Source organism: Lissotriton helveticus, chromosome 3_1 (assembly GCF_964261635.1).
Source record: "Lissotriton helveticus chromosome 3_1, aLisHel1.1, whole genome shotgun sequence".
NCBI lineage: Eukaryota > Metazoa > Chordata > Amphibia > Caudata > Salamandridae > Lissotriton > Lissotriton helveticus.
Genome location: NC_136061.1, coordinates 1,823,478,217 through 1,823,491,237, shown reverse-complemented (window position 1 = coordinate 1,823,491,237; position 13,021 = coordinate 1,823,478,217).

Sequence of the window (13,021 nt, the reverse complement as noted above, 5' to 3'; positions counted from 1 at the left end):
AATTGGACAAGAGGCGAGTCACCTACTCAAGGATACATTATTACTCGCTATGATGGACTACGTCTACCAGCAACCCTGGCAGACATCACGCAAACCAAGCCACACCCACTTAGGGCGGGACAATTCAAAAAGGAATAAAATGCTTTTGAATCACAACAGCGAGTCTTACCTGCCTCTGTGTCAGTCCATGAAGAGGGGGCGTTGGCCCTGAAACGCGTCGGACTCGAGGTGAACCAATTTAGATAAGAGGCTGTGAAGCTGCACGGGGCGCGAGGCAAACCGGATGGTTGGAGTGCCTGTGGTGAGCCCCTCTAAAAGCACAAGTGCGTTTGCTCAAACATTAATACACGGCTTGCTCTGTCCGTGGGAGGGAGCTCCACTTCTACACGCGGTAACCTGGCTGTTCAGCATGCACTGCGTGACAGAGGACTGAGGCAAGATTACCCTTTCTCGCCTGACAGCGCGACACTCCGTGCAAAACAGCGGCTTCTACATCTTCTCGTCGCCTACTAAAGGTGTTTAATGTACAAGTGACCAATTGGACAAGAGGCGAGTCACCTACTCAAGGATACATTATTACTCGCTATGATGGACTACGTCTACCAGCAACCCTGGCAGACATCACGCAAACCAAGCCACACCCACTTAGGGCGGGACAATTCAAAAAGGAATAAAATGCTTTTGAATCACAACAGCGAGTCTTACCTGCCTCTGTGTCAGTCCATGAAGAGGGGGCGTTGGCCCCGAAACGCGTCGGACTCGAGGTGAACCAATTTAGATAAGAGGCTGTGAAGCTGCACGGGGCGCGAGGCAAACCGGATGGTTGGAGTGCCTGTGGTGAGCCCCTCTAAAAGCACAAGTGCGTTTGCTCAAACATTAATACACGGCTTGCTCTGTCCGTGGGAGGGAGCTCCACTTCTACACGCGGTAACCTGGCTGTTCAGCATGCACTGCGTGACAGAAGACTGAGGCAAGATTACCCTTTCTCGCCTGACAGCGCGACACTCCGTGCAAAACAGCGGCTTCTACATCTTCTCGTCGCCTACTAAAGGTGTTTAATGTACAAGTGACCAATTGGACAAGAGGCGAGTCACCTACTCAAGGATACATTATTACTCGCTATGATGGACTACGTCTACCAGCAACCCTGGCAGACATCACGCAAACCAAGCCACACCCACTTAGGGCGGGACAATTCAAAAAGGAATAAAATGCTTTTGAATCACAACAGCGAGTCTTACCTGCCTCTGTGTCAGTCCATGAAGAGGGGGCGTTGGCCCCGAAACGCGTCGGACTCGAGGTGAACCAATTTAGATAAGAGGCTGTGAAGCTGCACGGGGCGCGAGGCAAACCGGATGGTTGGAGTGCCTGTGGTGAGCCCCTCTAAAAGCACAAGTGCGTTTGCTCAAACATTAATACACGGCTTGCTCTGTCCGTGGGAGGGAGCTCCACTTCTACACGCGGTAACCTGGCTGTTCAGCATGCACTGCGTGACAGAGGACTGAGGCAAGATTACCCTTTCTCGCCTGACAGCGCGACACTCCGTGCAAAACAGCGGCTTCTACATCTTCTCGTCGCCTACTAAAGGTGTTTAATGTACAAGTGACCAATTGGACAAGAGGCGAGTCACCTACTCAAGGATACATTATTACTCGCTATGATGGACTACGTCTACCAGCAACCCTGGCAGACATCACGCAAACCAAGCCACACCCACTTAGGGCGGGACAATTCAAAAAGGAATAAAATGCTTTTGAATCACAACAGCGAGTCTTACCTGCCTCTGTGTCAGTCCATGAAGAGGGGGCGTTGGCCCTGAAACGCGTCGGACTCGAGGTGAACCAATTTAGATAAGAGGCTGTGAAGCTGCACGGGGCGCGAGGCAAACCGGATGGTTGGAGTGCCTGTGGTGAGCCCCTCTAAAAGCACAAGTGCGTTTGCTCAAACATTAATACACGGCTTGCTCTGTCCGTGGGAGGGAGCTCCACTTCTACACGCGGTAACCTGGCTGTTCAGCATGCACTGCGTGACAGAGGACTGAGGCAAGATTACCCTTTCTCGCCTGACAGCGCGACACTCCGTGCAAAACAGCGGCTTCTACATCTTCTCGTCGCCTACTAAAGGTGTTTAATGTACAAGTGACCAATTGGACAAGAGGCGAGTCACCTACTCAAGGATACATTATTACTCGCTATGATGGACTACGTCTACCAGCAACCCTGGCAGACATCACGCAAACCAAGCCACACCCACTTAGGGCGGGACAATTCAAAAAGGAATAAAATGCTTTTGAATCACAACAGCGAGTCTTACCTGCCTCTGTGTCAGTCCATGAAGAGGGGGCGTTGGCCCCGAAACGCGTCGGACTCGAGGTGAACCAATTTAGATAAGAGGCTGTGAAGCTGCACGGGGCGCGAGGCAAACCGGATGGTTGGAGTGCCTGTGGTGAGCCCCTCTAAAAGCACAAGTGCGTTTGCTCAAACATTAATACACGGCTTGCTCTGTCCGTGGGAGGGAGCTCCACTTCTACACGCGGTAACCTGGCTGTTCAGCATGCACTGCGTGACAGAGGACTGAGGCAAGATTACCCTTTCTCGCCTGACAGCGCGACACTCCGTGCAAAACAGCGGCTTCTACATCTTCTCGTCGCCTACTAAAGGTGTTTAATGTACAAGTGACCAATTGGACAAGAGGCGAGTCACCTACTCAAGGATACATTATTACTCGCTATGATGGACTACGTCTACCAGCAACCCTGGCAGACATCACGCAAACCAAGCCACACCCACTTAGGGCGGGACAATTCAAAAAGGAATAAAATGCTTTTGAATCACAACAGCGAGTCTTACCTGCCTCTGTGTCAGTCCATGAAGAGGGGGCGTTGGCCCTGAAACGCGTCGGACTCGAGGTGAACCAATTTAGATAAGAGGCTGTGAAGCTGCACGGGGCGCGAGGCAAACCGGATGGTTGGAGTGCCTGTGGTGAGCCCCTCTAAAAGCACAAGTGCGTTTGCTCAAACATTAATACACGGCTTGCTCTGTCCGTGGGAGGGAGCTCCACTTCTACACGCGGTAACCTGGCTGTTCAGCATGCACTGCGTGACAGAGGACTGAGGCAAGATTACCCTTTCTCGCCTGACAGCGCGACACTCCGTGCAAAACAGCGGCTTCTACATCTTCTCGTCGCCTACTAAAGGTGTTTAATGTACAAGTGACCAATTGGACAAGAGGCGAGTCACCTACTCAAGGATACATTATTACTCGCTATGATGGACTACGTCTACCAGCAACCCTGGCAGACATCACGCAAACCAAGCCACACCCACTTAGGGCGGGACAATTCAAAAAGGAATAAAATGCTTTTGAATCACAACAGCGAGTCTTACCTGCCTCTGTGTCAGTCCATGAAGAGGGGGCGTTGGCCCCGAAACGCGTCGGACTCGAGGTGAACCAATTTAGATAAGAGGCTGTGAAGCTGCACGGGGCGCGAGGCAAACCGGATGGTTGGAGTGCCTGTGGTGAGCCCCTCTAAAAGCACAAGTGCGTTTGCTCAAACATTAATACACGGCTTGCTCTGTCCGTGGGAGGGAGCTCCACTTCTACACGCGGTAACCTGGCTGTTCAGCATGCACTGCGTGACAGAGGACTGAGGCAAGATTACCCTTTCTCGCCTGACAGCGCGACACTCCGTGCAAAACAGCGGCTTCTACATCTTCTCGTCGCCTACTAAAGGTGTTTAATGTACAAGTGACCAATTGGACAAGAGGCGAGTCACCTACTCAAGGATACATTATTACTCGCTATGATGGACTACGTCTACCAGCAACCCTGGCAGACATCACGCAAACCAAGCCACACCCACTTAGGGCGGGACAATTCAAAAAGGAATAAAATGCTTTTGAATCACAACAGCGAGTCTTACCTGCCTCTGTGTCAGTCCATGAAGAGGGGGCGTTGGCCCTGAAACGCGTCGGATTTGAGGTGAACCAATTTAGATAAGAGGCTGTGAAGCTGCACGGGGCGCGAGGCAAACCGGATGGTTGGAGTGCCTGTGGTGAGCCCCTCTAAAAGCACAAGTGCGTTTGCTCAAACATTAATACACGGCTTGCTCTGTCCGTGGGAGGGAGCTCCACTTCTACACGCGGTAACCTGGCTGTTCAGCATGCACTGCGTGACAGAGGACTGAGGCAAGATTACCCGTTCTCGCCTGACAGCGCGACACTCCGTGCAAAACAGCGGCTTCTACATCTTCTCGTCGCCTACTAAAGGTGTTTAATGTACAAGTGACCAATTGGACAAGAGGCGAGTCACCTACTCAAGGATACATTATTACTCGCTATGATGGACTACGTCTACCAGCAACCCTGGCAGACATCACGCAAACCAAGCCACACCCACTTAGGGCGGGACAATTCAAAAAGGAATAAAATGCTTTTGAATCACAACAGCGAGTCTTACCTGCCTCTGTGTCAGTCCATGAAGAGGGGGCGTTGGCCCCGAAACGCGTCGGACTCGAGGTGAACCAATTTAGATAAGAGGCTGTGAAGCTGCACGGGGCGCGAGGCAAACCGGATGGTTGGAGTGCCTGTGGTGAGCCCCTCTAAAAGCACAAGTGCGTTTGCTCAAACATTAATACACGGCTTGCTCTGTCCGTGGGAGGGAGCTCCACTTCTACACGCGGTAACCTGGCTGTTCAGCATGCACTGCGTGACAGAGGACTGAGGCAAGATTACCCTTTCTCGCCTGACAGCGCGACACTCCGTGCAAAACAGCGGCTTCTACATCTTCTCGTCGCCTACTAAAGGTGTTTAATGTACAAGTGACCAATTGGACAAGAGGCGAGTCACCTACTCAAGGATACATTATTACTCGCTATGATGGACTACGTCTACCAGCAACCCTGGCAGACATCACGCAAACCAAGCCACACCCACTTAGGGCGGGACAATTCAAAAAGGAATAAAATGCTTTTGAATCACAACAGCGAGTCTTACCTGCCTCTGTGTCAGTCCATGAAGAGGGGGCGTTGGCCCCGAAACGCGTCGGACTCGAGGTGAACCAATTTAGATAAGAGGCTGTGAAGCTGCACGGGGCGCGAGGCAAACCGGATGGTTGGAGTGCCTGTGGTGAGCCCCTCTAAAAGCACAAGTGCGTTTGCTCAAACATTAATACACGGCTTGCTCTGTCCGTGGGAGGGAGCTCCACTTCTACACGCGGTAACCTGGCTGTTCAGCATGCACTGCGTGACAGAGGACTGAGGCAAGATTACCCTTTCTCGCCTGACAGCGCGACACTCCGTGCAAAACAGCGGCTTCTACATCTTCTCGTCGCCTACTAAAGGTGTTTAATGTACAAGTGACCAATTGGACAAGAGGCGAGTCACCTACTCAAGGATACATTATTACTCGCTATGATGGACTACGTCTACCAGCAACCCTGGCAGACATCACGCAAACCAAGCCACACCCACTTAGGGCGGGACAATTCAAAAAGGAATAAAATGCTTTTGAATCACAACAGCGAGTCTTACCTGCCTCTGTGTCAGTCCATGAAGAGGGGGCGTTGGCCCCGAAACGCGTCGGACTCGAGGTGAACCAATTTAGATAAGAGGCTGTGAAGCTGCACGGGGCGCGAGGCAAACCGGATGGTTGGAGTGCCTGTGGTGAGCCCCTCTAAAAGCACAAGTGCGTTTGCTGAAACATATATATATATCTATATATATATTCACTGAAAAAACCATAGGTTATAGACCATATATAGTTAGGAATTAGCATTTAAAAAACCTTATTTTACTCACACAAAACCATTGAAATTCCATATATAGTTAGTTGCACTAACTATATATCGCGCACCCGCAATCCACTGCTGATGATGTCACATATTACATCATTCATGACATGGTCAGTGACATCACTGATGACATCACTGATGACATCTCAAATGACATCACTGATGACATCACTGATGACATCATCCAGTGACTGTGTGTTTCTGTAAAGTTTAAATATGTTTTACATATTGAAGAATGAGTAGATGTATAAGTGTCTGGACGAAGGATTTAGTAGGTGCATGACTGAATGTATGAGTGAGTGATTAAATGTGTCTCACTGAGTGCATGGGTTAGTGACTAAACTGTCTTAATTTGTGCATCATTATGTCTGTTGTTCTGTAAACTGCTGCATGTGTTGATCAGTAGCTATATGATTAACTATATGGGTTATTGATTGATTGTCCAAGTATTTGTATGGGAGACTGAGTGTGTGTGTGGCTGGCAGATCAATGTGTACTTGTATCAATGATTGTATAAGAAAGTAAGTATGTGTTAGTATATGTTTGAAAATGTAAGGTGCTCTATGTTTAACTGTATAGACAAGAAAATGGAAGTGTGATTGATTCTTTACAGGACTGACTAGGTGTGTGAGTAACTCCATGGATGAGTGGCAGAGTGTGAGTGTCTGTATAGGTGTATGAGTGCATATGATAGTGTTGTAAAGATGAGTGATTGTATGTATGAATGATTGTATGGGTGAATGAGTGAATGTGGGTGTAGACGTAGGAATCAGTGAGTACGTATGTAGTAACTAGTATTGGTGTGTCAATGGTTTCAAAAATTATACTCTGTATTTAACACTGGGTGAAACAGAGGTTATATTAAAATGTGAGGAGATGCATTGTATTGTCACATGAATTATATCATCAGTGATGTGGTCATTGATGTCAAATGAGATGTCATCAGTGATGTCATCAGTGATGTCATTTGAGATGTCATCAGTGATGTCATCAGTGATGTCACTGACCATGTCATGAATGATGTAATATGTGACATCATCAGCAGTGGATTGCGGGTGCGCGATATATAGTTAGTGCAACTAACTATATATGGAATTTCAATGGTTTTGTGTGAGTAAAATAAGGTTTTTTAAATGCTAATTCCTAACTATATATGGTCTATAACCTATGGTTTTTTCAGTGAATTTTCAAGGTTTTGTAAATGCTAATTCCTAACTATATATGGTCTATAACCTATGGTTTTTTCAGTGAATTTCAATGGTTTTTTAATAGCAAATATCATAAGCTGTCGAATGTCAAGTACGTGGTAAGTGAAAACATTTTCGTGTTTATGCACACTGATCTGCTTTGAATGGTGCCCCCCCCTCATTTCTATTAGGAGTACTCTCTCTTTGCAGATAGTGAAAGGTAGTTAACGCAGGCCTTTGCCCCCGTTGTAATACGTCGTGCCTGCTTCTCTCTCCATTTGATTGATTGTTATCCAAGTATTTACTGTTTTAGAATTGGTTCTCTTTGGTTCATTCTCTATTTACAAACAAACACAGAGTCGCAATACTCTGTTTAGTCTTTGCAGATAACGAAAAATCGTGTAAAAAAAAAAGAAAAGGAATCGAGCAAAATCAGTAGGCCACTAATGGGATCTCTTTTTGACCTCGCTAAAATAGAAACATTAGGAACAACCCCTCATGACAAATACAAAACTAGTGAGATGAACTGAACTCCACACAATGATGGCTGCAAAACAGCTCGGCTCCGCCACCCACCCCGCCCAAAATAACGATAAAGAGCGGCTGCCATGATTGGTTGCGGAATGGCCACGACGGAGCTACGAAATGGTGCTGCTCTCATGCTAACCCCAGCTTCAGTCTGAAACATCCAGAAACACTGTAGACTACCAATTCGATCAGTTCCGGTAGCGCCCCAATGTAACCCGGTAGAGAAGAACTAGCCCTCCCCTCTTTGACTGATGGTTCTTGTTGCCTGTCCCTTCTGTTGTCATTTAACAGAACTATTTAGCCTGCTGAAAGGGGTTGTGTTCCGACCGCTGGTTGGTGGAGACATTTTGACTATAGTCTGGACCTGCGTTGTCGCGTAATGCGTCATATGACGCGCCGCGTTAGCGCATCCGGAAGTCATCCGGGGCGCGCAGCGCGTAACGTAAGCATAACAAGTCATGTGACTTGTTAATAAAACTTTTCATTGGTTCATTTTACTTTTCTTATTCTAATGATGAAAGGCTTGGTCATATGACCTAAAAATTACGCTTTTTATTCCTTCCGAACATAATTTTTTCTTAAATATATGTTATAATGTTCCAGGCTAATGTACTTTCCCGGAAAATTTACAACTGTCCTGCAAGTAAAATATATTCTTTTTTCGAGAAAAAGAGCGTTTCTTCGTCCCATGACGGAGCCGTTGAGCAAAAGAGGGTCGACCTGCTGTCTTAGTCGCCGATACGCCTGAATATGAGATTCTTATCGATCACTTTATGTTGCAGGAGTAGAAAACACAACAGCCCTTGACCATTTATCTTTACTGCGTTCCTTCGTATTATACCTTTTACCCTTCATGTAATTGGTCTGCTTTATTTCACTTGCCTTTTAATGATTCTAAAACAGTGACTATTATTAAAAACTTTACCAATGTATATACTACTACCATGTTTTGTTTTAAAAACCTTTATTGTGAAAATTTCATTATACAAATACGAGCCTATAACCACGTGGGCCGGCCACGGAGCAAACTGTAATCGTATATGATGAGTAGACATTTACACTGTAGAGGAACGTAACGGGCGGGCCATTAGGTTGCAAGAACTAAGGTGTCTAACAGTTACGGAATCGGTGGACGTACATTTTATAATTAAAATACGACAGGGCCAGTTACAATAAAATTATCTAGATATACATTTGCGGGCAAGTACCATGGGTGACGTTAATTCGAACTTTCAATAGTACAGTAATCAATAACACATCAGAACTTAATATCAATAGGGATGTCGAAATATTCAATCAATTCTCGTCCCCGCCCGCCATGTGCTTCAAAACTGCATATGTATCTCGTGATTTCAAGGTTCTGCAACCAGTACACAACAAGGAGTTACGAGTCCCATTTATTCCGGCGCCATTTTGGGCGAGGACGGGCAGGTCCAGGATATAGTCAAAATGTCTCTACCAACCATCGACTATGATGATGTTCATATGCTGTATTTATTAGAGTAACACTCATCTGTCCACATGAAATTCATTTGCCACAATCTAAACATGTCATTTTAATCTTTCCAAAGTTCTTCTAAATATTTGGGACCGTTTCCCTTGCCTCTGATGCTGTCAGTGCCACTTCTTTGATGAATGTACTAGCAGGTCAGGGGTTCTCCTCCAAATCTCTCTTTTATGCAGCACTATAATTAATTGGTGCCACCTCTCCATATGACGATGCATGGTATAGTTACCATAACTATATTTTTTTTCGGTTCCTCTGGAGAGTTCATCGTGGCAGATGAAGCGTGTAACGTACCGGGCATTTACCTTTTTTTGCATGTACAAGAAAGGAAAAAAAAATCGAGCGTCCGAGTTCTAAGGTGTCCCAGGGCCATTTTAGTGGACCAGGCCCAAATCCAAAGAACAGGCCGCCATTTTGAGAGTCCTGTTGCAGCCGCCTGTCGCTGTAGCATCAAGAGCAGCCGAAACTCAGCTGAATGGCAACTGAAACGGTAAAGGGGCGCCCCACTACAGCAGACGAGCCTCCACCTAGGAAGGCCCGTTCACGCCGCCTCCCCCCCCCTTCGGGCACCCCACGCCGTTATTCGGAGCAGTATTGTAGGATGGCCACACCAGTGCGGCAACTTGCTAGACATCACCTCGGTGGTAACCGAATCTCAGCGCCTTGTGGTGTCTCCTCTTCAGAAAATATTCTTGCGCTACCTTTGCCCCATTCACACATCGGTCCGCTACTGACGCCATCTCACAGGCTAATGGGGCGCCCCACGCCAAGTTTCAGCATTGTAGGATGACCACACCAGTACAGCAACTTGCTAGACATCACCTCGGTGCCATCCGGATCTCGGCGCCCCACTGCAGATGAAGTGCCTCTCAACTATGAAACCACCACGGTGACATCCGGATCTTGGCGCCTTGTGCTGGTTCCGGCCTATTCACACATCGGTCCGCTACTGACGCCATCTCACAGGCTAATGGGGCGCCCCACGCCGAGTTTCAGCATTGTAGGATGACCACATCAGTACAGCAACTTGCTAGACATCACCTCGGTGCCATCCGGATCTTGGCATCTCAACGCCTAGTGGTATCTTCCATACAGAAAATATTGTTGCGCTGCCTTTGGCCCCATTCGCACATCGGTCCGCAACTGACACCATCTCACAGGCCAACAGGGCGCCCCACGCCGACTTTTACCATTGTAGGATGGCCACACCAGTGCCACAACTTGCTAGACACCACCTCGGTGCCATCCGAATCTTGGCATCTCAGCACCTTGTGGTGTCTTCTAGTCAGAAAATATTGTTGCGCTGCCTTTGGCCCCATTCGCACATCGGTCCGCTACTGACGCCATCTCACAGGCCAACGGGGCGCCCCACGCCGACTTTCAACATTGTAGGATGGCCACACCAGTGCGGCAACTTACTAGACACCACCTCGGTGCCATCCGGATCTTGGCGCGTTGTGCTGCCTTCGGCCTATTCGCACATCGGTCCGCTACTGACGCAAACTCACAGGCCAACGGGGCGCCCCACGCCGACTTTCAGCATTGTAGGATGGCCACACCAGTGCTGCAACTTGCTGGACACCACCTCGGTGCCATCCGGATCTTGGCGCGTTGTGTTGCCTTCGGCCTATTCGCACATCGGTCCGCTACTGACGCCGCCTCACGTGCCAACGTATTTTCTCCGCATTTTATACCCTATGCCGCATAACAGGTCATGTGACTTGTTTATAAAACTTTTCATTGGTTCATTTTACTTTTGGTTTCCTAATGATGGAAGGCTTGATCATATGACCTAAAAACAACACTTTTCATTGGATGAAAACTTTTTTTTTTTCCCAAACGATGAAAGCCCCACCTTGTTTCTGGATGTTTCAGACTGAAGCTGGCGTCAGCATGAGAGCACCACCATCTCATAGCTCCGTCGTGGTCATTCCGCGAGCAATCATGGCAGCCGCTCCCCACCAGAAGCCTACAGGAGTCGGGGGCCCCCAAAACTTTTGATGAATCCTCAAGGCGGAGGGGACGCTTTCGAGAATGGGGTCCAAGACCTAGCAGACAAGCGTCCGATTTCCAAGGTGTCCCAGGGCCATTTCAGTGGACCAGGCCCAAAAAGGAAACAGCCTGCCGCCATTTTGAGAGTCCTGTGACAGCCGCCTATCGCTGCACCGCAAGAGTGGGCGCAACTCAGCTGAATTGCGGCTTTTGACACAGTGGACCAAAAGCGGACGGAATGGCAACTGAAACGGTAAAGGGGCGCCCCACTACAACAGACGAGACTCCACCTGGAGAGGCCCGTTCACGCCGCCTCCCCCGGGGCGCCCCACGCCGTTATTCGGAGCAGCATTGTAGGATACCAAAACCAGTGCGGCAACTTACTGGACATCACCTTGGTGCCATCGTTCTGCTGCCTTGGAACTATTCGCACAACAGTTTGCTACTGATGACCCACCCCCCGCGACGCCCCACGCCAGAAATCTGGACGTTGTGCTGCGTTGGGACTATTCGCATAGCCGACCGCTACTTCGTTGTTTTTCCCTAAAAATGTTTATATGTTATTACTGTTTTTGTTTTCTTGTATATATTTATAAGTTATTAAAGTTTTATAATCTTACTACTTTGTTGGAGTGCTATATATTTTTAATGTGACACATAATTGTAAAAACTTTGATGTACAAAGAGTCATCCCTGGAATCTTCCGCTTCAGGCTCGGTCCCCTCCCCAATCACAATACAGGATGGTTTTCAGATAATAGGAACGCGTCTGCTGTGACGGATCTCATCGAGTGTGGGCCTTGATCTACTATAACTCCTTTGAAAAGGGGTGATTCTTTACAGCTGGGGCCATAAACTACATCTGCAGGGCTAGCTGATACCCTAGGACCGGCCTGGACAATCGGACACAGAGGAAAAGGAGTGTCAGAGGGTGCGGTAGTGAATAGGGCGAAAGGGAGGTGTCGGGCGGGCACAGGGTGTGATTCTCAGGGAAGAGCAGTGCAGATGGGGGGTGGTTTATTACCCATGCATAAGACAGAGAGCGGGGGTGACCACTGCCTGGGGGAGATGCTTGCGAGGGTGGGGAGCCATGCTAAGGATCGACAGCGTGCACAGAGTGGGTCTGGTCAAGGCATCTAAAATGACTGCCGTGCACGACAAAAGTGTGGCATTTGAAAAAAGGCAAGATGGCGCAGACAATGTTTTTCAACACTTCCTGATTTCCTTCGAATCGAACGTTAACAGAAGTTGGGGGATATTACCAAAGTTAAGCGATATTTATCCCTAACGATGCTTAGCAACGATTTTTTTACCGCTAAGCATCGTCAGAAATTATCGCAGATAAACCTTGCTATTATCAAGGTTTATCGCAAATACGATAAAAAACGACCGCAATGCATTAATATCGCTGAAAACTCAGCGATATTCATGCATTACCGAGCTAATGCTCTTAGCCATGTTATCCACCTCCCATTGGATAACATGGCTAAGAACTGCTCAGGGCAGGTGCTAGCTTTTGGAGATATTCGCGCTTATCGCGAATATTTCCAAAAGTTGATAATAGGAGATAGCGATGTTAGCGACTGTTTCCAGTCGCTAACATCTTGGCATGCCCACTTTGCATGTCATTAGTGATAAATATCACTCACATGCAAAGTGGGGCCCAAGATGGTCGCTATCTCCTACTAGCCGTCGCTAACTGGTGTTAGCAACAGCTAGGTAATACAGATATAATTTTATCTCCGCGAAGCGGAGCGCTGTTACAGATATATATCTTGTTTTTGAACATTAATTTCTCAAAATCCACTGAAGCACATATATTGAGACCTAGCAAAGGCACATCGAGCTACCAGTCCCTACAATTTTGCCAAGTTTCGTGCAAATCCATTCAGCCGTTCGATTATTATTATTATTTTTTTTTTTGCCCCGCGGGGCCCTTTTAAAACCTCCACATCAAACCTAAGAGGTCAAGGAGGATCTACTATGCCCCCTTATGGTCATTTGCCCCTTCGCTTTGGC